Source organism: Phocoena sinus, chromosome 17 (assembly GCF_008692025.1).
Source record: "Phocoena sinus isolate mPhoSin1 chromosome 17, mPhoSin1.pri, whole genome shotgun sequence".
NCBI lineage: Eukaryota > Metazoa > Chordata > Mammalia > Artiodactyla > Phocoenidae > Phocoena > Phocoena sinus.
Genome location: NC_045779.1, coordinates 6,460,417 through 6,488,210, shown reverse-complemented (window position 1 = coordinate 6,488,210; position 27,794 = coordinate 6,460,417). Strand labels below are relative to the sequence as shown.

The 27,794-nt window shown below is 39.9% G+C and overlaps 1 protein-coding gene across 2 annotated transcripts in view; it reads left to right on the top strand.

Moving 5' to 3' along the window:
- TOX (thymocyte selection associated high mobility group box) overlaps positions 1-27,794 on the top strand; it is a 299,151-nt gene that overhangs the window by 176,621 nt on the left and 94,736 nt on the right. The window lies entirely within an intron of this gene.

Sequence of the window (27,794 nt, the reverse complement as noted above, 5' to 3'; positions counted from 1 at the left end):
AAACCCGGAAGATGTGAGACTCTGTAAGTTCAGGTTCCCAGATGCGGTCCACTCCTTAAGTTGTCCAGGGAGTGCCGGTCACCTGCAGAAACCAACCAGTGGCCTCCGGGTCCGGAGGAGCGGTGTGGGTGCTGCGTGCGCCCGCTGGTTCAGGGGACGAGGCAGCCCAGACTTGGCCCCTGCCTGGCCGCTCACTGGCTGCATGTGGTTGTGTGCGAGTGAGTTCGTGTGCCTCGTTGTCCTGGGTTGGGAGGCTTCAGTGGGTCCAGGCGTCTGAAGCCCTCAAGCAGCACCTGGCAGACAGTGTGCCTCATGTCAGCTGTTTGCTCTCCCCCCGCTCAGAAGCCCCCACAGCTGCTTGTCTGGGTTTTCCTCACACTGTCTGTCGTTCCTCTTCTAGTTACTAGTGTCCTTCCTGCCTGGCTCATTCCGAGAACTACTGTGCTGATGTTCACTGGACACCTGCTCTTGCCAGGTCCTGGGCAAAGTGTTTTACACAGTTCCCTCCTTAATCCCCACAGTCGCACTAGGAGAGGGAGGTGTGATCCTTACCTTGCCCAGGAGGGACTGTGGACAGAGGCAGGTTACGCAGGTGGCAGCCTGTAGGTGGTGAAGCAGGCAGGCCGAGGTCTTTGTCACTCTGCATTCCCGGTGAGGCAGGGGCTGTGCCTCTCACAGGGTGAGGGCTTGATGACTCTGCGCCGAAAGCCTTACCGGGGCCTCCGGTTCTCTCCGTCCCCCCGTGGAGGTTTCTGATGGATTTGACGCCGTCACCGCTCACACCAGCTGTGCCAGCCAGACAACATTCCCAATTCTGCCTTCTTTTTTTCTAACAATATAAGCTCACTTCATGTCTACCTTGCTGAAATAATATAATCAGAGAGTGAGCAGAGGAAAAGAGAGATCTTATAGTCCAATGAAAAAAGGCTGGGCTTGGAATTCTAGCTGGTAACTTTGACAAATCACTGGATCTCTTTGACTCTCGGTTTCCTTCTCTGTAACAGGAAGAAAATGGTATGACAACAGTATTTACAGCACCGTGTGGTTTGGGGGATTAAGTGAGATACAAGATTAGTATCTCTAGTACCTAACAGTTTAAGTACATTTTCTAGTCATCATGTTGAATAAATTAGCATTCCAGCTAATGAAAAATATTAGCTCTTTGCCAAAAATCCAGAAATTTATATTCTTAAGTCCTCCGTGAGGAAGGCGGTGTTAACTCCTCAGGGGGCAGCAGGCTACGCTAACAGACATGTTCTTGTGAGCTCTGCGCTGTGACCAGTAGTTGGGTTGTCTGCCACGTGCCAGGAACCCACCATCAGCCAGCTTCAAGATGTTCTTTCCTCTCCATCGTTAAGATACAAAATTTACTTTTAAAAGTACAAAGATGTTTAAATTATTTTATAAATAAAAGAAGTAAAAATTCTGGGCATCTTGCCAAGGATAGCAGATCTGAAATTAGCTAGAAGTGTTTCCTTCTCTTTATTAAACTCCTGCTACTTTTTCTGATATGTTCATATTGATTTGTCTCTTCATAAATATTTGAATATTCTGTATGACAGGGAATTGATAAAAGCCAAAGAAATAGACAGTGAATTGTGTATAAACTTCAACCGGATTTTCTTCATTCCTGTCCAATAATGCTAAATTAATGTGGCCAGGGTCACAAAAGCATCTTGACAGGCCAAGTCCCAAAGGGGCAGTGTGCTCAGATGCCCCCCATGAGCTAAGGGCCCTCCCCATCAACCCCAGAGTGCGAATGAGGACGCTCAATCCATGAAGGGCGGTGGGGTCAGAATGTGGGCTTCAGAGCTCTCCACGTCACCGGCCTCCTGCTTCTCACCCAGCCTGTGGAACATCCCGGCTCCTGCGAGCAGTGCTCTGGAGATGCCCTCGTGGGGCCAGAGACTGGCTGGCAACTTACTCTGCCTGCAGGTGCCACACGTAGTTATCTCGGAGGAGGGGCTGGAAGGTTTGAACATGTCAGCACTTAGTGAGGTCTTCACAGTGATTCACGATCCGAGTGAGCCCCGGCACTCAACTGCCTACACAGGGTTTCCCAAGCAGGATCTGGTCTAGGGTGGATCTACCAGGGTAGTTATTTAGACTAAGTACTTTTATGCATCATACAACCAGTCTCCACAGCAGTGGGAAAGGGACACACCACCCTTGCCTATTTGGAATAGTCCATGCACAGTAAAATGGCACCTCAGTGGTAGAGAGCATAAGCTATGGAAGAACAGTCCCTTAAATGTGGTATAACAAAGAGCTACTTCTTAGAGCACAAGGTAACTTAAAAGGTACAGTTAGAATGCTAGCACATTCCATTGGTACAATGGAAAGAGTACTGAAATCAGGGATGTCTGAGGGCAGAGAATCCCAAACATGACCTCATTAAGTTCGAAGTTCCATTTTCATGCAGTGATTAAGAAGATAGGCCTGGGCTTCCCTGGTGGCGCAGTGGTTGAGAGTCCGCCTGCCGATGCAGGGGACGCGGGTTCGTGCCCCGGTCCGGGAAGATCCCACATGGGCCCGTGAGCCATGGCCGCTGAGCCTGCGCCTCCGGAGCCTGTGCTCCGCGACGGGAGAGGCCGCAGCAGTGAGAGGCCCACGTACCGCAAAAAAAAAAAAAAAAAAAAAAATGAAGATAGGCCCTTCCTACCTGCAGGACCTGGCACAGAGGACTTCAGCTGGTTCCCCATTTGTGAAATGCAGATAGCAATAGAGTGTGTTTCTCTTGTTGTGAAGATTAAATGACATAGTACAAGTAAGGCAATCATCATAGGTTCTCACACAGTAAATTATAAGCAGGTGATGAACATCTGTTTCTTTTGAACGTACCTTAACATTGGGATTTCCTTAATTCTCATGAGGTTTTATTAAACCAATTAAATATTATACTATATGTTACTGATATGATTTGCAAAGTAATGCTTTCTTATTCATATTCATTTAAAATTTTGGCTTTTTTAAATTAAAAAGATAATAGATTCTGTAGCCAATATTTTATAATAAGTATAAATGGAATATAACCATTAAAATTGTGGATCACTGTACTGTACACCTGTAACTTATTTAATATTGTACCTGAACTATACTTAAAAAAAAACAAGAAAAGAGAAAAAATAATATATTCTAACTCTCTGAGGCTGTAAAGCATGGTTACTTTGAAGAGTTGGAGTTAATCTCACGTGACTTGCCATCGAAAGCTTTGGTGTTAAGGGTGAAAGGGCCGCGGGACATGGGCTGTGGCTGTGGACGGGGCGCAGTGGAATCTGCAGGGTTCTTCTTGCCAGTAAAGCACTGTACAGCAAGGAAGGGGAGGAACTCAGCTGTCCTCACATGTTCTCGCGCCATTCTCTAGTGACCCTATGATACGAAATGAAAAACTGTGAAACTATTCCAAAAAAACACAGGCCAAGTAAACAGAAAAGAAATGACTACAGTATACAGCTTCCTGCAGAGGCCAGAAAAGATGAAATTAGGAATTAAATCTCCCTGGGCAATCTATCAAAATACTGAGAAAAATATATTACTGACGAGAAAATATCAAACATCTACTGGGAGACAAATGCACGTAACTCTGAATCCTGGATCACAAAAGGGTTTCCTCAGGCCCCTGGATGACAACTTTATGATGCATAAAATCGTGGATTCTTCTTATTACAGTTGATTGGATAAGCACCTGCATGGATGCAGGGCTGCACTCTACCCGGGATAGAAGAATCTTGCCCAAGGCGCTCTTGGTCCAAGTTGTGAAGAAGACGGCCACTCAGGCATAAAATGCAGGAGATGAGAAAGTGATTAGGGTTATGTCCACGAGAGGGCAAACAGATGTTCTGACAAGGAATAAACCTGGTTATAGGTCCTTTGCCTTGAGAATATTTGATCAAATGTTTATGGCAGTAACCCTGTTGACAGCTATCAGGGAGTTTCATTTCAAACCCTTTCTATTGCTGCTTAGTTTAAAAATAGAGGTGAGAACGACTCTAACACATACTGTACAGTCTGGAAATCCCTTCTTCCATCTTTGCAACTTCATATGTCAATGGAAAATCACAGAAGTACAATACCAAAAATGCATGTTTACCTAAAAGAGCAAGATGCTTGAGGTCCGAAGGTCTTTGAATACCTGCAGCTCGTTTTGCATTCCACTTCCTCTTTGTAGGCGGAGATCACATTTCGGCAGTACTAAGTGTCTTTGCTTTTTGGTTGGATTCTTTATCAGAAAATTCATTCTTTTGGACTCTGGCAGAGTCTAAAATTGAGCCCCAATTTTTCCTCTTTGTGTTGCATTCATATACATAGGCCTTGAGTCTTAGAATAATTAGGTAGTATTGGGCATCTACTATAGGTAGGATGACCATATAATTTATCATTCAAACCAACACGGTTTTGAGAGTAAAGCACCTAACTAATAATGATGAGACCTAAAACTGGGACTGTCCTGGGGACACTGGAATTTCAGTTCCAGTGACTGTTTGTGAGACACTGAGCATGTTGATGATGCAAAAATGATACGGGAACAGTTCCTGCCCTCAAGTGTCTAGAAAAACAAATGAGCTTCATACTTAAAAAGTCATCCAGCATTTCAAAGCATGGCACTTACTATCACAGAGTTATAAAATGACGTGAGGAACCGAAGAAGGCTACCTAATAGGGGTAGAGTTAGAACAGGGTCTCGAGAAACGATTATTAACAGGGAGACGTGGGGAAGGCGTGTTTGGAGCGAGGGAGTTTCACTGAGTATGTACCGTGTGAGCTGAATCACCGTCCACCCCGGGTGTTCAGCCTCAAAACTTGGTTCATCTTTTCCTCTCACTCCAAACGTCCAGTTTATGAGCAGCAAGTCTTGACTGAAGTGCCTCCGAAACATATTTGGAATCTACCCACATAGCTTCCTTCTTCACTGCTCCCACCATGGCCTGCAGTGCCGTCTTCTCTCGGGATCATGGAAGAGGTATCCTCGCTGGCCTCCTCTCCTAGCCCTCCTCCCCCCGTCAGACATTCTCCACGCCAGCGTCAGTGCGATCGTAGCAGACATTAGCTTGGCCACCCTTCAGTGACGTCTCATCACACCTAAGACAAAAAGAAATTCTGTGTTTCTTAACATGACCTTGAGGGCCTTTCTGGGACTGCTGGCCGTGCTTCATACTCTTCTGCCCCTGCCTGAGCTGCAGCCACCCTGGTTTTCCGTCACTCGCCTCCCACCCAGTGACCCTCGAGCTGTTGGGGATACTCTTGGCTCAGATCTTCACGCTCACTTCTCAGCTCAAATGTCACCTTTCGGAAACACTGGTCTAAACTGGCACTGCCCCCATCCCCACCACCACCACTCACCTCGCATCACACTGCCATGTTTTATGGAATGAGTGGACACTGCAAATCTCGCATGTTAAAAAAAATGAATAAATATTAGCCCTGTTCCCCCGAGTTATCTAGTCTGCTCAGCTAGTTGGTGATCTGCCTCCCACTGCCTCTCACGCTGTGGGGGACCTTGGCTGTCTAATCCCGCCCCACCCTGCGCACCTTGAAGCGCTGTCAGAGGAGACACCCCTGCAGCGGTTGGCAAGTGAGTGCGTGTGCACTCAGTGTTGTATCTGCTGGATTAAGCGAGTCCTTAAGAAATTGAAGAGTCCAGGGAAGTTCACACTTGCTGTCCTAATGTAACAGGGATTCCACAGTAGCAGGTGCAAGAGCAGCTTGGCATGTGTATATGTATGTCTACACACACATACACACACACACACACTTATTACACACGCTCTAACTGTGTAAGTGTGCTCATTTATAATGATTAGAATATATTTCATACCTTATCTTTCCCTTCCTCTCTGGCTTCTTCCTCCTAAACTTCAATCCTGGGAACCTCAAATTTGTAAAGCACTTAGTTGGGACAATTCCAAGAGAACATACAAATCACTGAGACACCAGGAAGACTGATGTATAAGCCATATGGATTATCCCATTGTTAACAGGCATTTACATAGCTCCTTCATTTAGGAAGATCATAAACTAAAAACAGCTACTGTTCCCATCTCAGACGCCTTAGATGGAGTCAGCCTGCAGAATTCTCTAATCCAGCAGGGAGGGAAATGAGGCACTGAGAGACTGACACAGATTTCTTCCCATCCCAAGGTGTCTGATTCTAATCCCTCAAAATAATAAAATCTGGGGGGGTGTAGCTCATGTAACATCAAAATAATGAAAGTTATGTGGTTGGTTGGACTTAACATACTTTTAAAGTATAAACATTAAGATAAAAGTATATGTAGTCAAGTAGCTTTGAAAACTGAAAACATAACTTCTTTCAGAGATTTAAAGAGGCCAAGAGGTGTTTAGAAAGAGTTTAATGACCTAATTTTGAAAAACAATTATAAAATTTTCACGTCAAAAAGTTTTGATAAGATCTGGTAGATTGGCAAATAATTTACATAAGTATTTACAAAATGTATAGAGAAGGTCAGAAGACAGTTTGGAACTTCTCTTTTTCTCTCCCATTTCTGCCTCTAGGAATCTAGTCAGGAAAAGAATGCTTGTTGTGTAGTGAAATTCACACTCATTTTGGAGTAATTAGAGGTATTGAGAGTGTAACTGAAAGAGCCTGGCAAGTTCTTAACTTATCTGGGCCTTCACACCAAATGTATTCTAATGCTTGTTTTGGTTATGACATTCTGTAACTGTAGGTAATAATTTGGGCTTTGGAGAACTGTCATATAGATTTACGTCTTAAAGAATTGTTTATGAAATGTGGACCCTGTCAATTCCTCTGTGGGTTGGAATATCAACTGGATATCCTCTTTGAAGTTGCTTATGGACTTTTAGGTGACTTCATTCTTATTTTACCCTTAGTATCAATAGATTAGTAATTAAACTTCAAAAATAACCATTGTAATAATTATTATAATAAATAACCAATAACCATTGGTTATTATTATAACCATTATCATAATAACCAATATTATAATTATTATATAATTATTATAATTGGTTATTATAATAATTTTTCAAAAATTAAATACAGCTTGCACATCTTGAAAAGATGATGGAAAACCTTCAGCCCCCAGGCTGGATTTTCTGTGACATTCTGTGTGGTATGACCTTAATGAATGGCACTTCATGTCTCTTGTTTCCTTTCTTGACTCTCTGTCTCCCCACAAAGCTGGATATGTCCTAATAGATGACTGGACACTTAATGTAAGAAATCAGTCTCTCTGTCACTCATCATGAGTCATAGATGCATTTTTAGCATGATCTTTCTTCAAAATCTTAACTCAAAGGAATGATTAATGAGCTGGGAATATCAGAAACTTTAAAAATACACTGAGCTCTTACTCTGTGCCCAGAACTATTATAGATGCCAAGGAAATAACTTCTTACAGAGAAGTTATTATCTAGCTTACTATCTAGATCAGGGATTCTTAACCTTGGTACCCTTGACATTTCGGGTTGAATAATTCTTTGTTGGGGAGGGGGATACTGTTCTTTGCAGTGTAGAATGTTAGCAGCAGCCCTGACCTCTACCCGCTAGATGCTAGTAGCACCCCAAACCTTCCAGTTGTTGCAACTAAAAAAATCTCTGGACATGGCCAAATGTCTCTGAGGGAAAACTGCTCCTGAATGAGAACCGCACTCTAACTAGATAATTTCTGTAAATGTGGGAATGGGCAGTGATCAGAGATTTGCACGTGTCCAGATGTCTCTGAGGGAAAACTGCTCCTGAATGAGAACCGCACTCTAACTAGATAATTTCTGTAAATGTGGGAATGGGCAGTGATCAGAGATTTGCACAGACCTTCTCTTAAAAGGACACTGCAAGAGCAAATGCAGATTTCACCTATTGGTAGTATTAGTCTTGCAAGAACAATCATAGAATTGGAGATTTGAGCTGGAAATTGTGTGGATCACTAAGCAAAATTCTTCATTTGACAACTCAATAAAGTCAATTCTCAGAGCTGTTCAGGACTGCCTAAATTTATACAGCTACCAGAGGCAGGACTAGGCCAGCCTCTTCTGACTCGGTCTTCGGGTTCTTGCCGTTGTAGTTCATTGCTGCTGGATAAAGGAGGCATTGATATTGACAGCATGGTGTTTAAAACTATGACCTTCACCGTTTTCCTTGGGTAACCATTTTGACAAACACACTTAGGCCAGTTTCCATGATGTAGTCAGCTGCAGAATGAGGCCAGGTGGACTGTCTGTCACATACAATTCTCTCCACTCCACTGAGCACACTCAGCTCTCTTTCTCCACTGTCATTCCAATAACCAGGAAATGATTTATATTTTCTTGAAAAATGGCTAATGAAAGCTAATTTTGAGCAAAATTCAGTGATACTTAAATTCTAACTTAAATCCAAATTGTCCTTTTTTGGCAAGCATCTTAAAATCCAGCGCTAAATATTTTTTACACTTTTGAATAGATCTTCATAAAACATTCTCATACTTTTAAGTGTTGATAATAAAGACAGTAACAGTCAACATTTTTATTAAGCATCTACTAGCTTCAAGGTAGAATGCTACCCTTGTGAAAAATATGGAAATCAGTGAGATACCTGCTAAGGAGGCAAGACATGAGTAAGTCAAACTAAAGCAATAGTTAGAAGATGACTTTACTATGACACTATAGGTAAAGCACTAAGAATATTAAGAAAAGATGACGAGAAAATAGAAAACAGGCATTAGTCAAGAGCATACTATATAATTTGAAATGCGTGTTATTTCCCACATTTACAAAAAAATAATGTATTAGTAACAATACAAGCAAAGGCATATGTGAAGGAAAGCAAAAACAAACGAAAATATTTAATTTCATTACATCATAAAATGGGTGAAAGGGAGAAATGACACATAAAGTGGGAGTATCTTGGATAATTCCTGGCAAAGAACCAGATCTCATCAAACATCCGTTGAGTGGATATAGATGAAAGAACGAATATTAGGCTGGGGCCACTTCATACAGATCCTTGAATAAGAAGCAAGGCATTTGAACTTCATTTGTTAGTCAGTGAGAACCGATGGAGGATTTGTAATCAAAGGAGACATGATTGGTGGAGTTGAACAGCTTACCATTCTTTTCCTGAGTCACTCTGTGGATTTCAAACATGGCTAGAGAGTTCTGCCTAACATTAAAGCATGACTGAAGTACATTGGGAAAGCCCAAAGTTAGCATAATCATCGTGCTCACAGAGAGAAAGGAGAGGGTATGTTTATTTGATACAAATAAAATGGTGGTGATAAACAAAAAAAGCACCTCTGTGTTCCCATGCTATGTGCCCCACTGGGTCTGGAAAGTTCATTCATGAGCCATGGGCTGTCTCAAAGTGCAGCTCGCAGATGGGCAGCATCCGCATCGGCTGGGAACTGGTTAAGAAGGTAAATTCTTAGGCCCTACCTCATACCTTCTCAAACTCGGGCTATTGGTCCCAGGTATCTTGTCTTGTAATAAGATCTCCAGGTGATTCTGTTGCATGCTCAAGTTTGAGAACCAATGTTCTAGAGTAACTTAATTGCAAACAAAGAAATACTGTTCTTTCTCGCTCAGTAGAAAAAAAAGAAAATCTAGGCCTCCCGCTCTTAAAAAAAAGAAAATACAAAGAATCATAGGCCAAGTTTGAACTAGTTTTATTTAAGATATAAGCTAATCCAGATGCAGACTATTATATATAGAATGGATAAACAACAAGTTTCTACTGTATAACACAGGGAAGTATAGTCAATATATACGTATCAATATTCAGATATATATATTTAAATCACTTTGCTGTACAGTAGAAATTAACACAACATTGTAAATCAGCTATACTTCAATAAAATGAATTTTTTTTAAGGATATAAGCTAATCATAAACGAACTTAAACGCACTCCGCAGTTTCCTTACGCCAGTGAAAGAACAAAACGATCTATTTGAAAACCTTATTTAAATGCATGAAAGAAACAAAGTGGGCCACACTTCTTTGATTTTCAAAATATGAATTTGTTAAATTTAAGAAAAATTATGATAGAATCTGTGGAGACAAACAGATAAGATAAAGTTCCATAACCAGAAGGAATTATAACAAAACCAAAGTCCATTACAAAGATACTTTCTGGAACACCAAAATTCCATTATCATTTTAGCTCAAGCCCGTGACTTTAGCTGGAGTGGTGGCAGGAGAGTTAAATTGAAAAGTAATTGAACTTGAGTATTATATATTCTTTTTTTCTGCTCTGGGATGACTTGGTCATCTTCCACTGCAGTTCAAAATAACCAGCTTCAGTTCAGCCATGTCAGCATTGAACCAATGCTGAACAATACATAACTTTCAATTTAGGCTTATCTGTGGTGTAACACTTTATGTAATTGTGCATTTTATGAATTTAATCATTAAATTACTAAAGCAGAGTAAATTTAGTAAGAAAAAGTACACATATCTTCAATATATGTGTATATACATATATATCTATAATAAGGAAGAGAAATACTATAGACTAAAAATTTAGAGTAGAGCTAGGTATTTCTGACTTTATTTACATGTTTCCATTCTGCTTCAAGTATTACCATTGGAGTGTCTGGACTCCAATTACCATTGGAGATCATTCCGAATGATCTCTTCAGCTACATGTCCACGATATTAAACTGAATAACTGCTCTTGTCCCAAACTCAGAGTGACCCATTTAAAAGAGTCCCTGCTCAACGCTTTCAAAGGGAACTGCTTAAAATGGGCCATCCTGTATTAAAGCATGAAATAAACTCCCAAGGGAATTTGGAAGACATCCAAGAGGTTGTGCAATTTGACAGTGAAAAGGAAAAAGACTACAAAATACATGATGGGGAATAATGCTTCTCGGAAGCCAAAAATGAGGACTGGGAAATATTGTACCAACCAATTAAATATAGCAAGATATTTAGAAAAAGAGGTGTCTTTAGTCATCCAAGATACAGGTACTGCTGACCTTCAGATCTCTAACATCATTTGACCATGATTGTGTTTATTTGCAACTATTCTTTAGATCTCCTTGATAAACACCAGCGATAGCTTCAGGCTAGCGCTAGGACCCAGGGTAGGGGATACACACAGCTAAAATAGGGGAATACAGATAAGTCTTCCACAAGGCCTAGTTCTTTGTGCCTTGGACAGAATTTACAGGCCTATGCTGCTAAGGAAACGGAGCCCTTTAAAAGATATTTATAAAATACATTTTGTTAAATCAAATCATGCTCTTCAATTAACTTACTTTATAATATCAAAATGGTATTCCAGGAGAAAGAAATAAGTTCCCAAGTAATCTAATTCATATTGTCACAACATCCTCCAGCAAAACGTGGGCCACCTACTAGACATAAGAAAGTATCCACTGCTTTATAAAGAGCCAGCTGGACGTTGAAACCTCATGTTATTTCTGTTCACACAGGGTCCAGTAAACATCTACCCTTTCTTTGACAGATAGCCCTTAAAATTTTAACTCTAGTAGGTTCCAAACTTTTTACATTTTAATTCCAAAACTTCATCAAATTCCTCCAACCTTAAAAACAGTCAAACTTTCAAGATTCATTGATTTAAAAGCTAGGTAACATCCCAAGGATTCAGTAATGCTACTGAGTTCACTTGTACTTTATGATTCTCAGTAGCTTCTGTATAGACTTGGGAAAATGTTGTCAGATACATCCATATGTTTATATGGTCTGCATATGGATCCCTAGACCATTGCAGTGACCCCAAAAGGTCCTAATTTAAATTGGGGTATTACTGCATAATATGTGGGACAATTAGGACAATTACACGTGTTGCTAACATGGCCTCTGAGGCTGGGGTCCGTTTCTCCCACCTCGTCTACCATATCACCTACCCAGAAGCATGATCTGCTCCCTGATGGACAGTGTGGGAGCTTGAGATCTAAAAGAGATTGAGGCGTAGTCAGTGCTTCTCAAACTTTAATGTATATGCAAATCACTGAGACCTTGTTAAAATGTAGAATCTGGTTCAGCAAGTCTGGGGTGGGGCCTGAGAGGTGAGGCCTGGCCACTAGTCCAGGGTCCCTCACTTAAGCAGCAAGAAGAGTTCTGCTGTCAAGACAAAGTGCTCACCAGCAGGCGGAATGCATTGGGCCCCGCCCCAGAGCCATCCGATCTGTTTGTTCTGGGGTGGGGTCCAAAGGTTAGTAGTTTTTCAGAACTCGTCAGGTGACTCTAACATGCAACCAGGGTGGAAAACCACAAAGCTACTAATCTCCAAACCTACTGGTTCTTTTTTTTTTTTTTTTTTTTTTGCCCCCCCCCCACCCCCTGTCCCCCCTACTGGTTCTTAATAAGGGAATATAGACAATGTCATCCTGTCCATGAGAAACTCTAGAGGACAAAATGATGAAAAAAGAGAGAAAGCTGTAGGCAGTTTTCAACCTTGTGTAGTAAAACACTTATAAAATAGAACTGCCTATGCCTTGAGCAGGCTGCTTTAGGCTGAAGTAATTTTTATCCCTAAGAAATAGTTTGAGGCAAGAGGACTCTCTATCGGAAAAGGATAAACAAGACACTTGGATTAAGTCAATAAATATATATTGAGTGTCTTCTGTGTTCCAGGCACTGTGCTAGGCACAGGCCTTGCTGTGATACCATGGCCTTTGACTCTAATATCACATAAAAAGACATACAAATCACATAGCATGTTATGGTCATTGTTTTGGAGGAGGTATAAACGAATTGCATATGGAACATAGGAGAAATCGCTTCTGAATCTGCCAGCAGTGTTCAGAAATGGCTTTCAAGCATCTTTCAAAGCTGAGGTTTGCCGTGTTGGGGGAGTGAAACCCAGATGAACAAGCAGGGCAGGCTCTCAGGGTGAGGGAACAGCATGATCAAAGAACGGCACAGAGGTCAGAGTGGCATGTTTGGGAAACGGGAGATTAGGCATAAAATCGTAAGACACATGCAGGGAGCGGAGGCCAACCAGGTGGGCAGGAGTCCCATCATAAAGGCCATGTTTAGGTTGATGTGTGGGTTGTGTGTAAACGGTGGGAAGTAGAACCTCAAGATTCCACATTCGTGTGATCACCGTGCAGTTCTACTATGAGGACTTTTTAACATCATGTAGCTGTCTCATATTTAGCACATCACAGTTCCTCTTCCCAGTTTATAAATTTGGATCTTTCTATATATTTGACGACACTGAGCATATTTGAGACCAATGACTTGGATTCATATCACTTGCCTTGTATAAACTTTCCATATAAAAAACCTGAGCATCGTTTGCGCTCTCCAAGAATTGCCATGGTTTTATTCTAAGTTGATATGACTGTACTAACCTGAAATAATCCAGTGGTTTATTAGAGAACATCATCAAAGCTGGACTAGGTGTTAGGACGCCAGAAGGGTCCCTTCGGGCCCTCGTTCTGAGCTACCCTATGTGCTGCCTTTGTGCCTGAAATCCACATTTCTGGTACTCCTTTAAATGGGGTCACTGGCTCTTTTATTACATGTTAGTTGAAGGCCGTAATTATGATTCCCAGAATGGGCAGAGTATCAAGCGTGATCACCTTAATGATAAACATCTTAACATAAACATAGAAACTAGCAAGTCCTTCTCCTAAGTGGACCCTAAAAGGGCGGGAAGTAAAACACGCATGATTTGATACATATTCAGTGTTTGGTACATTTCCATAGGGTGTTTGACAAAGAGCACAACCCCAGGAAGAGTGAAGCCACTGAGTGCCTGGGAAGGGGGTGGGCGGCGGAAACACAGGGGGTTTGAGGAGAAGCTGGGAGGATCTCAGAGGAAGGACAACCCAGCTGACCAATCTCCTCCCTTGTGAATTCCAGCAGCTTGTTCCTACCTGTAGCTGTAGAGGATCCCTAGGCCTTGAATGTCAGAATATGATTAGGAAAAGAGACTTCGATTTTCACGGCTGCAGACTGAAGGAATTTCATGCTATCCCAGACAATCGCAAACAGTGTTGCCAGAACAGCCAAAAACTGTTAGGTTTTTTTGGTTTTTTGTGTTTTTTTTTCATAATCTCATGCCAGGAGAGAGGGGAATAGAAGCAAATATTTTTATATTTTGAAAAGGATGTTTTATTTTATAACATCTTGAAGGAAAGAAAGCAAACAAGCCTGGCTAATGCCTTTTTAAAAGAGAGAATATGTTTTTCCTAGTTAACGACAAAGATTTCACTGAGATGGAGAAAAAAATGTAGCGTTTATAAAAATGTTGATGTAGATATAATTAGATCCATTTTAGGACCAAAAGTTTTATGCAGAAACTGACAGAAGGATACACAATAATTATAGTTTCCTGACAAGCTGAATGGAGTTTTCTTTTTTTATCTTATGGTTTTAGAAAACCAAACTGTAAATAAATATGCAGTTTGACAGATTGTAATTGCGATCAGCAAGGCGTCTTTTCATTTAATCAGATGGTGTTATTAAAATGGGGGCACAATTAAACATTTTATAATGTGACGTAGAACTCCATTAAAATTCTTCAGCAAACAGCAATTTACATCTGATGCTCCAGCATCCTTTTTCTGTTTGCAGAAACGTTATTGGCTGTGACCTTCCACTGGATGGGTCTCTGTTTTCATTTTTTATTTTTTCTTCTTACTTTGGTAAATGGTATTGAGAAGCCACTTTCTTCTGCTCGTTGCACAACTAAGATATTCGTTTTGCATGCTCTTCTTGAATTATTGTGACCCTTACAGTACACGTACTGGACCAAACAGAAGGTTTGAAAAAGCATGTTTACTTGAAATTCATTTTCTCTGTTTATGTAGTAGCCATCCCCATCAACTTCCAATTAATATTGAACTTACAGTTAAATTTGTTTCAGGAAAAGATTAATAGGAAGCTTCTGCAAAGTGTAAATACCAGTTAATATTTTATATTCCCTAGTAAAGTACCTCCTTTAACAAAGAATGAAAAGGTGTGAAATTGAATTTGACAGTAATTAAAAGGAAAGTGGCCTCAGAATGCTGTCAGGGCAAAATCATGAGCTGCTTTACCGTTCCTGCCCAGAGTCTTCGGCATGATTGTGACAAAACATCGCCCGATCTTCATAAAGAACATTCAGAAGTGTGACTGAACATTGCCATAGGATCCAAATCAGATGATTGGATAATGGAACATAATGGAAAAGGGAATCCGAATTGTAACTCTACACTTTTGACAGTACAAAGGAGTGATGCAAGCCGTGGTGTACGTTGTGAACTCGTTCCGTACAATCACTGAACACCTGTCCCCAAACAAACTGTGGGGAAACCTTAGATTGACGTATGGAAGCAAAGTCAGCGCAACATATAGGAGGCCTTCTCAGCTTAGCGTTGATCGAAAAGTCCCCACCTATACATCTTATCCAGCCAAGAAAACAAAGAACTTGACGGATAACTGACCTTGGTCACCTTCTGGCAGCATAAGCATTGGAGGCATTTTCCATTTTCAAAACAAAGCGAAGCATCTCTGATAAACTGTAATTAAAGATTTTTTTCCAAGGGACAACTTTCAAATCAGGAAAGTTTCAAATGGGAAACATTGTCTACGTGAGTGAGACCTTTCAAGGAGAAAATGTTTCAGAAAAGTGGTCATTCGACCAATAAATATAATTGTTCCCTTGTGGTGGTAGCGCAAAAAGATAATTTCAAATGATTCAGTGGCCAGTTATCTACTTCTGTGTAATAGAGACATGTTATCGCTCATTCATCTGCTGCCTGACTTCCAGCCGTTTAACTGTCTCACTTCCTATCCCCAGGCACCACTGTCACGGGGTGAAGGATTTGAAAGTCAAGCCTGTCAGTGCTTTCAGAGCTGCGGACTGACTCGTTGATGCTTAGTCACCTCCCTCCCATTTTACAGATGGGGAAGCCCCAGATATGGGACGTTAAATGTTACATAGCTAATTCGTGAAAAACATGGGTGAAGACCAGAGGCCGACTCTTGAGCCTTGTTCTGTTCCTCTGCATTCACTCAAATTTGGTAATTTTATTTTTATTCATTCATCAGTAAACATTCCGGTCCTACTATGGGACAGGCATGTTGACGTCATAGTGAGCTCATGGAAACTTTGAGACTAATTCACGATCAGGCAGTACAACGTGGGAAAAGAAAAAGTAGACAGTAGGGTCATTACCATGGCTAGGCCTCTGCCGCCACTACTTAAGAGTTAGAAAAAAAGAGAAGTGATTGTTGGCTTATAGCTGTAATCTGTGAGCCTGCCAGAAATCTGGTTAGAACGGGTCATTTCGTTTCAATAGAATGCCAGCAATTGTCGTGGACCGCCAGAGCTCAGCCATAGGTGGAAATGGTTCTCCAGTCCCCGATAGGCTACGAAGTCGAGTGAAATCATAAAAGTGCTTCTTTGTAACCAGAAAAACCCCTAAATAATCTAACAGCAGATATTGTACCCCCTACTTGGAACGAGGCTCTGTGCTTTAGCAGCATTAAAAAAAAAATAGTATATATATAGATATGTATATATATAGTCCCTACAATCGTGGTATTTACAGTCTAGCAGGAAAGACAGATATTAAACACACATACCAAAAAGTCACACATTTAACAATGAAAAAGCATTTTGTAAATTGTTACTGTGTAGCATTTTGTGGATCCAGAATTTGTCTCTTTCTTAACAAAACCATTCAAATCAGTGTATTTGAATATTTTTCCTTTGGAACACACCATACGTCTCTTGATAAGACATAATCTGAGCCCTGTTCCCTAAACATATATTCTTACTTAACTGCTAAAATAAGGTTTTGCTGTCACTTGTATGGTTCATTTTTATACTGCTGCTCATCTAACCTCTGTAACCTGGAGTAAGAGAATCCATTTTATTAGAAATATATATAAAACCAAAATAGCATAGTGAAAAGAGTCCTGGGTGAGCAGGCCAGGGCCCGGGGTCAAGAGTTCTGCATCTAACATCATATATTTGTGTAATGTTGGGCCATTCATTAAATATTTCTAAGTCTACATAATAGGCCCTGGATATATGTTAATTCATTAGCAATTCGGTTTTCTCCCATGAAGGAAGGATGCAAGACTAGATGATCCCTGAGGTCTCTCCCTGTTCAAAAATTCTGTATTTACCATGTGCCCCAATTTAGTAAGAGTTTTACTAATGTAAATATTGGCCAACATTCAGAAAGAACCCTCATTAAACTTGGAAAGCAGAGATGAGTATTCCCGGAAATGATGGAAAACCCATCTGAATCCAATTCTAAATACCATTGGGGGTAAAAATGCAGCAGCTGTTTAGCAGTGCAGAGAAAACCTATAGCTGAATTTTGGATTAGAAGTGAAAAGTACCTTATCCAGTTGAAACTACACTGGGAATTTAGATAGGATGTAATTATGCAGTTGGAATTTGTCCAGGGTTTTGACTAACCCACCTCCTTCTACAAGAAGTACATTTACCATGGGATCTTTAATGATGGCATATGATCAAGACCGTCAATTATAACACCCCATCTAAAACTACAGTCCACTACATGTTTGAAATATAGTAAATTCCCTTAACGCCCATCTTGGAACATTTGTTTAATACTGTGTTTTAACAGCACTAATTCTTACAAAACTGTGTCTTCGAAGACCTCCAGGGCCTCTAGTCTCACTCTGACTGAATTCTGCAATTCTTAATTTCTGTGATCATTGCCTGGATGGACCATATGAGTCCTATTTGCTCAGTTAGTGCTTCTCATAAAAGGTTAAGCTTCATTCAAAGACATAGTTTTTGAAAGTAAACACTATTTTAAAATTTAGGACAGTTACTTTCATTTCCATGCTTCAGGCTGGGCCTCCAGCCAGCACTTAGTGAGAGCAGAGGGTAGTACAAAGTCATTTTAAAGCTTTGTAACGGGGTGACACAGAGAACTAGTAGAGCTGGCATTATTCTAAGGAAGGGGTACTGAGTAGAGTTCATGAAAAGATTGCTGGATTTTTCAAACACTCACAAAAGCTATTCAGCATTATTTTTAGGCATGAGGATGGACTGTGGAAGAAACAAAGAGCCATATTTTACTGTGAAGTGGTCGATGTAATTCATGCAGCTATCAAAAGGAAAATGAATTTAAATAACCCAAGTGATCAGAAGACAGAAGGATTTATGTCCTATTTTTGACAAAATAACATGATCAACTAGCTCATCTTTCCAGGCAACATGTAAAGCATATCCTTATAGTAATAATAAAAGTTCCCTGATGCAAAATGGAAACTAAAGCGTTACCCAAATTCTCCATTTGGGGAAGCCTCCAGATTTGACATTGTATTCTCAGCCTGGGTTTGAGTCCCAAACTAGGTGCTTCTCCCACCGACACCCATTTTCCAGAGATTGTGATTCAGTAGGTCTGGGTGAGCCAACCGATTCTCTTTTCAGAAGCCCCCTATAACTGCCAGCAATAGAGAACCACTGGTTTGGATCAACATGTAGATGCTGGGACAGGAATAAAGTTGCAGACGCAGAGAATGGACCTGAGGACATGGGGAGGGGAAGGGTAAGCTGGGACGAAGTGAGAGAGTGGCATGGACATATACACACTACCAAACGTAAAATAGATAGCTAGTGGGAAGCAGCCACATAGCACAGGGAGATCAGCTCAGTGCTTTGTTTCCACGTAGAGGGGTGGGATAGGGAGGATGGGAGGGAGACGCAAGAGGGAGGAGAGGGCTTCCCTGGTGGCGCAGTGGCTGAGGGTCTGCCTGCCGATGAAGGGGTCACGGGTTCGTGCCCCGGTCCGGGAAGATCCCACATGCCGCGGAGCGGCTGGGCCCGTGAGCCATGGCCGCTGAGCCTGCGCGTCCGGAGCCTGTGCTCCTCAACGGGAGAGGCCACAATAGTGAGAGGCCTGCGCACCGCAAGAAAAAAAAAAAAAGAGGGAGGAGATATGGGGATGTATGTATATGTATAGCTGATTCACTTTGTTACACAGCAGAAACTAACACACCATTGTAAAGCGATTATACTCCAATAAAGATGTTAGAAAAAAAAAGAACAAAACATGTAGACACTGGATCTAATTATTTGTTTTTCATTAACACGCGAAGATGGTGGCATGGTTGTTCTTTTTCAGTCCAGAAATTGATGGTGACCAAAGTTAAAAGTGACACCTACTAGAAGAAGGCTGTTACTTTTGCATTGAAAGAAATATGTACCCCACGCTAAAGAGAAAAGAGAAAAAAAGGCACACTTATTCTATTGATGATTGCCCTGGGTTGAAACCCTAGATTTATTTTTTAATGCAATGAGATGAATCTACATATAAAAATATAGAAATAAGTTACTAGTATTGAAAGATTAAAACAGTGTTTAGAATTAAGCCAAAAATCATATGCCATACAATAAATATAACCTTGTGTTAATAGATATGATACCTTGTCCATTTGACAACAGTGTGAAAAGTATACATGGTGCATTCCCAGTCCTAATCAGTGAACCTTGGACACATGAATATCGCTAGCACATGTATACCCCTGTTTATGAAGTTGGCCTTGAAAGCTTGTACTGTATGCTAATCATTGTTGTATTTTTACCTTTCAACTTGCATGTACCACGTATTTATAAACCATCCCAATCAAGCTTGAACCAGCTTGACTACTTTTGGTTTGTGCTGTAAGATTTCTTCATTCTTCCTGGAAATTTCAAGACATTTTACTCTAAACCTGTTCTTTCTTTCTTTAGATTTATTTACTACCTTTAGAAGTAGAAAAGTCCAATTTCAATCATGTTTGAAATAACTCATTTTAGACAAGTACGTGCTGCTCTGCTTACAAAACATATATGAGTGGAATATGCAATTACTACAACTCAGTTTCCTGCCACAGAAACATTTCAGCATTATAGCATTACAGAAATAGAATGACATGCATAATGAAAGATTTCAAGATTCACCCAAGGCATTTATTCTCTTCACCTTAATGTTCTCAGCAGTAGCAGAGTATCCATTAAAAGGTACTATGAATTATGGTTGCCTAGCAACTGGAAGGAGCTTGTAACAGCACCAAAGAATGAAATGGCTGGTTGATAAAATGAATTTTCTCTGAGCATTAGCCTGTTGAAACTGCCTTTTCTTGTGGAACATAAAGTGCATTTATTTATCTCATGCATTTTTTATTAGAAAATTATTTGAGTTCCAGGGACTTGAATCCTTTTGCTACAGAAGACATTTGATTTTAATGTGTTGTACTAAAATAAGTAATAAAAGACACTTTCTTCAAAGCAAAGTCACCAAAGAATTCTATGTGGATTTTTGAAGGAAGAAGTAAAATATTTGATAAGCTATTCCATTACTGGTTTCTAATTAAGAATGGCCTTAGATATAACTCAAAATTCTACTGATGTTGTAAAAGGTATGTATGAGGTTAAGATGGTGGGTTCTTCTTGGTTGTATGAACTGTAGAACCATTCTGTTGACAATGAAATGCAAGAGAAGAACGGATTTTTAAAATCTTACTCATGGCTATTTGTACAAATTTGTTTCAACAGAGATCTAAATATGTACCAAAAACTCTGCCAATTATACATTATCTTCTATTTAATTATTTTATTGTTTTAAACATCTTAATCTTAGCATTCTGTCCACATGGAGAAATATATATATTTCTCTGTTATTTCTAGGTTTTCCTTATTTGCAGTGATTAGATTATGGTCTGTATAGTATTGCCTTGAAGGTCTCTTGTGCCAAGAAATACACTGGGATGACATGAATAGGTGGTGTCCGAAGCTACTAAAAGTACATATTTGAAATTGTTATATTGTATGAGCATTTTTTCAATTTAAAGTAAATCAGATCTTCTGCTTAGGTTCGTAGAAACTGTAAACAACCAAAAAATTGAGGAAACAGTTAAAAACAGCTGAAGGCAGAAACTATTAAAATGGGAGCTCAAGCATCGGGTATGATTTTCTTTTTGGCTACTCACTTTCTACATTCCTATATTAGCATTATGTATACATCTAGAATATTCTGTGTACCATATTTATCCTGCTGTGCAGAATATAGTGTCATATGTATTCATTTACTCATGTACATATGGAAATTGTATTACTTAAATGCCAAGCATTACATTTTTAATAGCCATTTTGTATAATATATTGCTCCTGACTGTTCAGTACATGATTCATTTTTATAACATAATCGCTGGTTGAAAAAAGAGCTACGTTGGGCCAATGTTTATTCCACTGGGTGAATAGTAGGTATTTCTTTGTCCTTAGGTATCTATTCAATTCAAGCCTGGGCCAGAGCAAGGTAGTTTCAAGGGGTGGGAGGTGGGGGGGTGGGGGGGGGCAGTGTCAGATGGAAATGTCATTGATCACTGTAAATTGAAAGAATTTTACGCAGAATAACTACCCATACAGATAGCAACGAAAGGATCATCTCTTAAAATGACCATCTTGGCACAATCTTTACAGTCCAACTAAAAAAGAGCATTGAAAATGTATTTGTTGAAAGAGATTGGTGTACAACGCAAACAAATTTGTAACTTCAGACAGTAGCATTCAGTGCTAGTGTTTTCTCTGGAGCCTGAATTTTCCAACTGACAGCCTCAGACCTTCACTTCAGTGTGAGTGTTTAGCTTATCTTATGTTATCCCTTTAACTAAAGTTAGGGTAGTGGTGTTTCCCTTTTTGTGAATTCCATAATCAACCCAGTTTTCTCATTTTCAAGGTAGAGAAGTTCACACTTGAGCACTCTATTACAATTGTGTGTGAGACTCAGATATCATTTTGCTTGGGCAAGTCTCAAAGTGCTGATCAAAAGAGAGAGAACTTATATCTTTTTAAAAGACTAAAGCCCAGATTTTGGCCAAAAACTGAAAAATGAGAGTGTCTACCTATATTGATTATTAGGGTTTTTCCTAGAATGACTGTCTGTGAGGGCCGGTCTTCCCTGGTCAACAATAAGAAGCTTGTACTCTTGTTAACCACTTAGTGGGAGAAAGGAAAGTAAAGATGAGAAATGATTGTGTTAGCCTGTACCTTACAGCTCTGTATAGCTCACAAAGAACTTTCCTTTACCTGATCTCATTAGATTTCCACAGCCCACCCCGTGATATAAGTAGGACAGGCCCTAGCGATAAGAAAGGCAGAGTTTACTGCAAAAAGCACCAGACTTGGAGTGACAAGACCAGGATTCCGGTCAGGGCTGCCCCTTGACTATGTCTCCTTGGCCAAGTCACTGGACCTTATATAGAGCCTCGATTTGCTTCAAAGGAGATGATACTGCCTTCCTCAGAGAGTTAGCCTCAAAATTAAATGTGCAAAAGCACTTAGCATGTAATAAGTACTGAATATAAGAGAATAGAATCTGAATCTAAATAACCACTTTGCAACATTGTACCTTAGACTGACTTCCCAAGGTCAAACAGATGAAAAGGCAGGGATGAGGCTGAACACCTCTAAATCTTGCTTGGTGTGCTAGCAGATTCCACCCCTGCACTTTCCATTGCAAAGGAATCATGTGAAGGAACTGGATTGGGAAGTAAAGGGACAACTTGGACTCAAGCCAAAGTGTGAGCACGAATGACTGTCATTCACTGGTGTAACCGAAGTGCTGCCTTTATCCCCCTGCACCAGAAACCTTTCTCTTGAGCCCGCTGCTAGCATCTCCTGAAACTTTTTGGCCTGATGCTCTGCTACTAGATCACAAATACTTTGCACTTAGAAACAATATGAGTTGCTTTCCGAAATCAGAAGTTTCGTAGAATACATTTTGCTTTGATGTTTAATGCATTAACAGTTACATTACCAGAGTTAATGATAAGCTACTGGGACTAAAATAAAATGTAAGTATGTTTTTCAGCATAACTAAACATAAAAGAATACAGCATTGGGAGGTGAGAGCCTTCTTTTTAAAGGTGTATATGAATAATCAAACATGAATAAATCACATATTAATCACTGCTAATATTTTGCAAAGGTGTAAATTGAAATTCCAGAGAGAGCTTGGCTGATTTGATTAACAATGAGTTTAATACAGCAGAATCCCACTTGAACATAAAACTATTACACTCGCAATAATCGTATGTAGTTATTGAGACAGCCAAATTGAAATTTTCTGATATTTGCAGAGAATTACGAGATACATTCTGCTTGTGTTTACCGTGCGCTTACTAGCAAAAGGACTGTTAATGGAGAAAGGTGCCCGAAAATATTTTATGTTTGTATCAAATATATTCTCAAAATGTTATCATATTGCTATAGTTTAAGACCCTATTATTAGTTTGCCTTCTGATTACGGGAAAGCAGTATTAAGTTCAAAATAAATATTTTAACACAAAAATGTTTCATTTAAACATGTTTTCTCCACAGAGGCAGTCGGGAGCTAGCCAATCTTGTGATGGATTGCTAAGCCACTAGTAGAATAAAAAAATTTTTTGTAGAAATATCCAGGGTAAGAGGGCAAACAGGATTTATCATTCATGAAAATTACATTCATGGTTCAACCACAATTGTTACTGACTCATGTATGTAGGATGTGTTTAAAAAAAAAAAACAAACTTCTATTTAAATGAAATCCCACTTCTACGGTCGTCTATGAAAAAGTGGCAGAATCTAACATTTTAGTCTTGGAATGACTATAGCCTCATGAATATTCCATCACTGACAGTTGCCAAGATCTTCAAATAAGCAACAACAGAAGGTCAAAAAGAAGCAGAGAACACATTACTGAGTTTTAGTTGATGTTACACTTTGATTTTGAGGGATACATTTTTCCATACGGTGGGGTCCTTTCTGCTTGTGGTTGACATGCGTTTATGATATATAGCTTACGCTCTTCTGAATGTGTCCTAAAGCCACTGCCCACACAGGATATTGTCTTTCTGACTTGTTAATTAATTCTGTAGTACCCAGGAATTCTACGTTCAGGTTCCTGAGTTCTGCCATGCAGATAGAAAATCCATAACAAGAGTAGGTTGAATATTAATTTAAAATAAAATAAACATGTTTGTAGGATATGGTATAAGTGATAATTAGTGAAAATGGTAATGATAATCTAGGAGAAGCAAGGCAACTTCATGTAGGTAAATTTTGCTTCTAGAATGTTCTGTCTCTAGAAAGATACTTTATAACATTGGGTATAAATATCCTGACTTTCAATCCATCAGTGGTGATACTAGAAGGCTGATAACAATTATTAAGGAGTATGTTTTATAAATATCTCCAGGTTACAAGAATTACAAAAATTCAGAGCTATCCTTTAGAAAAAGAAACATGGCAGTCTGACAAATAAAAGACCAAAATGTCTTATTTGCCTTTCTGCTACTTGAGGCAGAATACGTGTCTCATTCCTAATTCAGGAATGTGTACAGTAATAAATTTCAGCATTTCTTCCTGTGCGATGGATAATAGTGAGTAAGCAAATCATGGGTTTCTTGCCTATTCTTTTGCAAGTTGTCAGGTGATCCATGCTGGATAATAGTATTAAGCTCGGCCTGTTATATAAACAAAAGTACCAAAATGGCAGTATTTACGGTTAAAAAGGCTTTTTCAATGTTGGAATGAGATGGCATTCTGAAGGCCAGCTCAAGGAGGTGACAGCCATTACCAGAGACCCAGCAGCAGAGCCCCTTCCTCAGGTGGGTGTGGCATCCCCCCCTTGCCATATTGTTTGCATCTTCCTACACCAGGCCTCTGTCCCTGGAGCCTCCTTGTGAGGGGGCTGTGGCCTGACTAGTCCATCTGTATCATGCCAGGAAGCTTCTACACCATGTTCTGACGTAGCTAAAAAGCAGAGAGCAGTGCAATTTGGTGAATCAATGTTACATAAACATGAGAATCTTGTTAATATCGCCCCCTCACAAATAAGAGTGAAAAAGGGATAATAAGTCTTACTAACACTTACTGTGCCTTCCTTTAAATCCCCTTTGAGGGTAATCTGGATATGTAACAAATCACTCTCTAATAACTTATGTCACCTAGTATGGGTCAGGCTCTCATCTGCTTTGGATGATCCTGGATCATCGAGCCATGATGATGTCAAAGGTTGAATGTCAGGAGCCGACGTTGTCGGTGGTTGGGGCTGGGGGACTGGAACTGGACCGATTGACACTTCATCACTGAACGGTGTGCTGAATGGTGTGCAATTTAAAATTTATGCACTGTTTATTTCTGGAATTTTCCAGTTAATATTTTCAGACCTCAGTTGACTGCAGGTAACTGAAACCAAAGAAAGTAAAACTCTGCATAAGGCAGGGCTCCTGTATATATTTATATATTTATTTATGCATAAATAATCTTATGCATAAAGAACTACAGTCTTTTTGTTTATGGGGATAGACTCTCCAAGTATTTTTTTGTTTTCCAAAGACCAGTCATATTTTAAAAATAGAAGGAAGATTGCTCAACTGGACTAATAAGAATGCAAGTTAAAAGAGCCCCAAAATAACCAAAATTGTTAACAACGCACATATTAGGAAAGGTAAATGATTGGTAAATAAGCCAATATCAGTTAGTCTTTTAAGAATGCATCGTTATGTCAAAGCTGATGTGAATTTAGCTTTTTCTTCTAGTCTTTTAAAATCAATGTCAATAAAGCTCAGCCCAACTTCTTACTTGTCGTGGATGACACTTAACTTCAAAGAGCCTTTATTAATTAATCTGCAAAGCAGGAATAATAGAACCTCCCTCACTGAGCTGTGTTGGGAACTAAATATCACTACGTTTCTAAAGTACCTGCCCAGATCACTGCAGAACTGCAGTAAGGTTGGCAATCAACAAAGATTCACCGAATCCAAATCTGATTGGCTTGTGCTACGGCAAGGTGTTCAGCTTTCAAAGGAACTTTGAATTATCATCATCACACTGTTACTTCAAAGGACACGAGTACAATTTAGCAAAGGAGGCAAGCTCGCAAATCAAGTTTTCAGTAAGCCAAAGGCTGGCCCATTTTACTCTAGTAAAGATGATTTATATTCAGTTAGAAAGGGGCAGAGGGTGGGGCTTTGGGGGGGTAGGGGGAGTTAGTGTTTAAAGGGAGGTGGATGATGGTGAGAGTTGCACAGCAATGTGAGGGTACTTAGTGTCCCTGAACTGTACAGTTACATGTGGTTAAGATAATATGTTTTCTGTTATGTGACTTTTACCACAATAAAAAACATTTTTTTAAAAAAGGGATCCTTATATGGAAATAGTGCATCTAGTTTGCAAGGGGAAAGTGAAGGTCTTCGAAGCCATCTGCTAACTAGGATAGCTCTTAGTTTTACCTGTTGACTAAGTAGCAGGGCATATTTTGAATTCGCTACTTCATGCATTTATACTTAAAAAATTTTTTCATTCCTGTAGCTTTTACATTAAGGTACATCCCAGTGTTCAGTTGTCTTTTGAAGTAAACTTCCCGAAAGCTTTCGTTACTTTCTGCCAAATGAAACAGACAGTCTTATGAAGATAATTGCACTGAACGTGTGGCAGGTTAAAGAAAGAGTTTATATAAACATGTACTAAAAATAATTATGTGCTATAGATTTTTAAATCATATATTCTCTTTTTTTTTTTTTTTTTTTTTGTGGTTCGCGGGCCTCTCACTGCTGTGGCCTCTCCCGTTGCGGAGCACAGGCTCTGGACGCTCAGGCTCAGCGGCCATGGCTCACGGGCCCAGCCGCTCTGCGGCATGTGGGATCCTCCCGGACCGGGGCACGAACCCGTGTCCCCTGCATCACCAGGCGGACTCTCAACCACTGCGCCACCAGGGAAGCCCCAAATATTCTCTTTTGAAAAGACTCTGCGAATGCTGTTTCTAGGATGTGTGGTACATGTTACTTAGAAACCACTGCAATAGTGAATGTCATCTGGAAATGGGCAATATTGGGAATGGGCATTAATTTCAGAAAAGAGATAAAGATAATGTCTTTGAGGGAAACAAGAAATATTTTCTTCTAGCCAAAGATGAGAATGAAATTGCTGAGAACTCAGTTTTTTCCAGTATTTATACCAGTGTGTGTAAGTATATGTGTTTGTGTGTGTGTGTAAGTAATTTGGGGGCAATTTGAAGGGTAAATCATGATTCCTATGCAAAATTATAACTTTACAAAATTACTATAGGCACAAAGCAGTTAAGGGGTTAAATGGCAATTGGAGCAAAATAAATAAAGGAATTTAGTAGCATAATATAAAGAGAATTGTTTTGCACTTAAACTTTTATTTGACCTGAAGCCTATGGTGGTGGACCAACAAATTCATCTGCTTCTAGTTATTTCTAAGACTAGGTAATTACATAGTTCTGTAACATTTTATATTACGGTTGCTTACATCTTTGCTATTCTAAATATTTAGTCCCCACGATCGCTCCAACTCTCCTGAGCAGTAGGGTGCCCGGGGAGCTGGGAGATTAAGTGACTTGCCCACAGTCATACAGAATTAATGCAGAAGTGAGGGTAAAAACAAGGAGAAGCTTATTCCCAATATAGCACTTATCCAAAGACCACCTCGTGGGAGCAGTACAACCATACGTTTAGTCAAGAACTGACACGTGCAGGCTGCGTCTGAATCAGATATAACCGGTGTGTGTGATTTTCATATCTCTCTGTTAACTCAGTACTTTAAATCCTGCACAAGCATAGTTCTTGTGGCTGTGTGGCACTTTTAAGGGAGCCCAAAGCCGTATTCATTCCTTTTTCATCAGTTTTAGATACAGTATAGGTAACATCCTTTATACAACTCTAATCCAAATGGATTTCGGTCTAATAGCAGGGCAGATCAAGTTTATGTTTGTTCAGTTTAACTGTTACAGTGCCCCCTAGAAAAACGCAATCACCAACCACCAGGAAAAGCAGTTTCATTGTAAGTGGAGAAGAAAATGTCTCTTATAAATAAATCTTCTGTCTGTCTGTCTCCCAACCC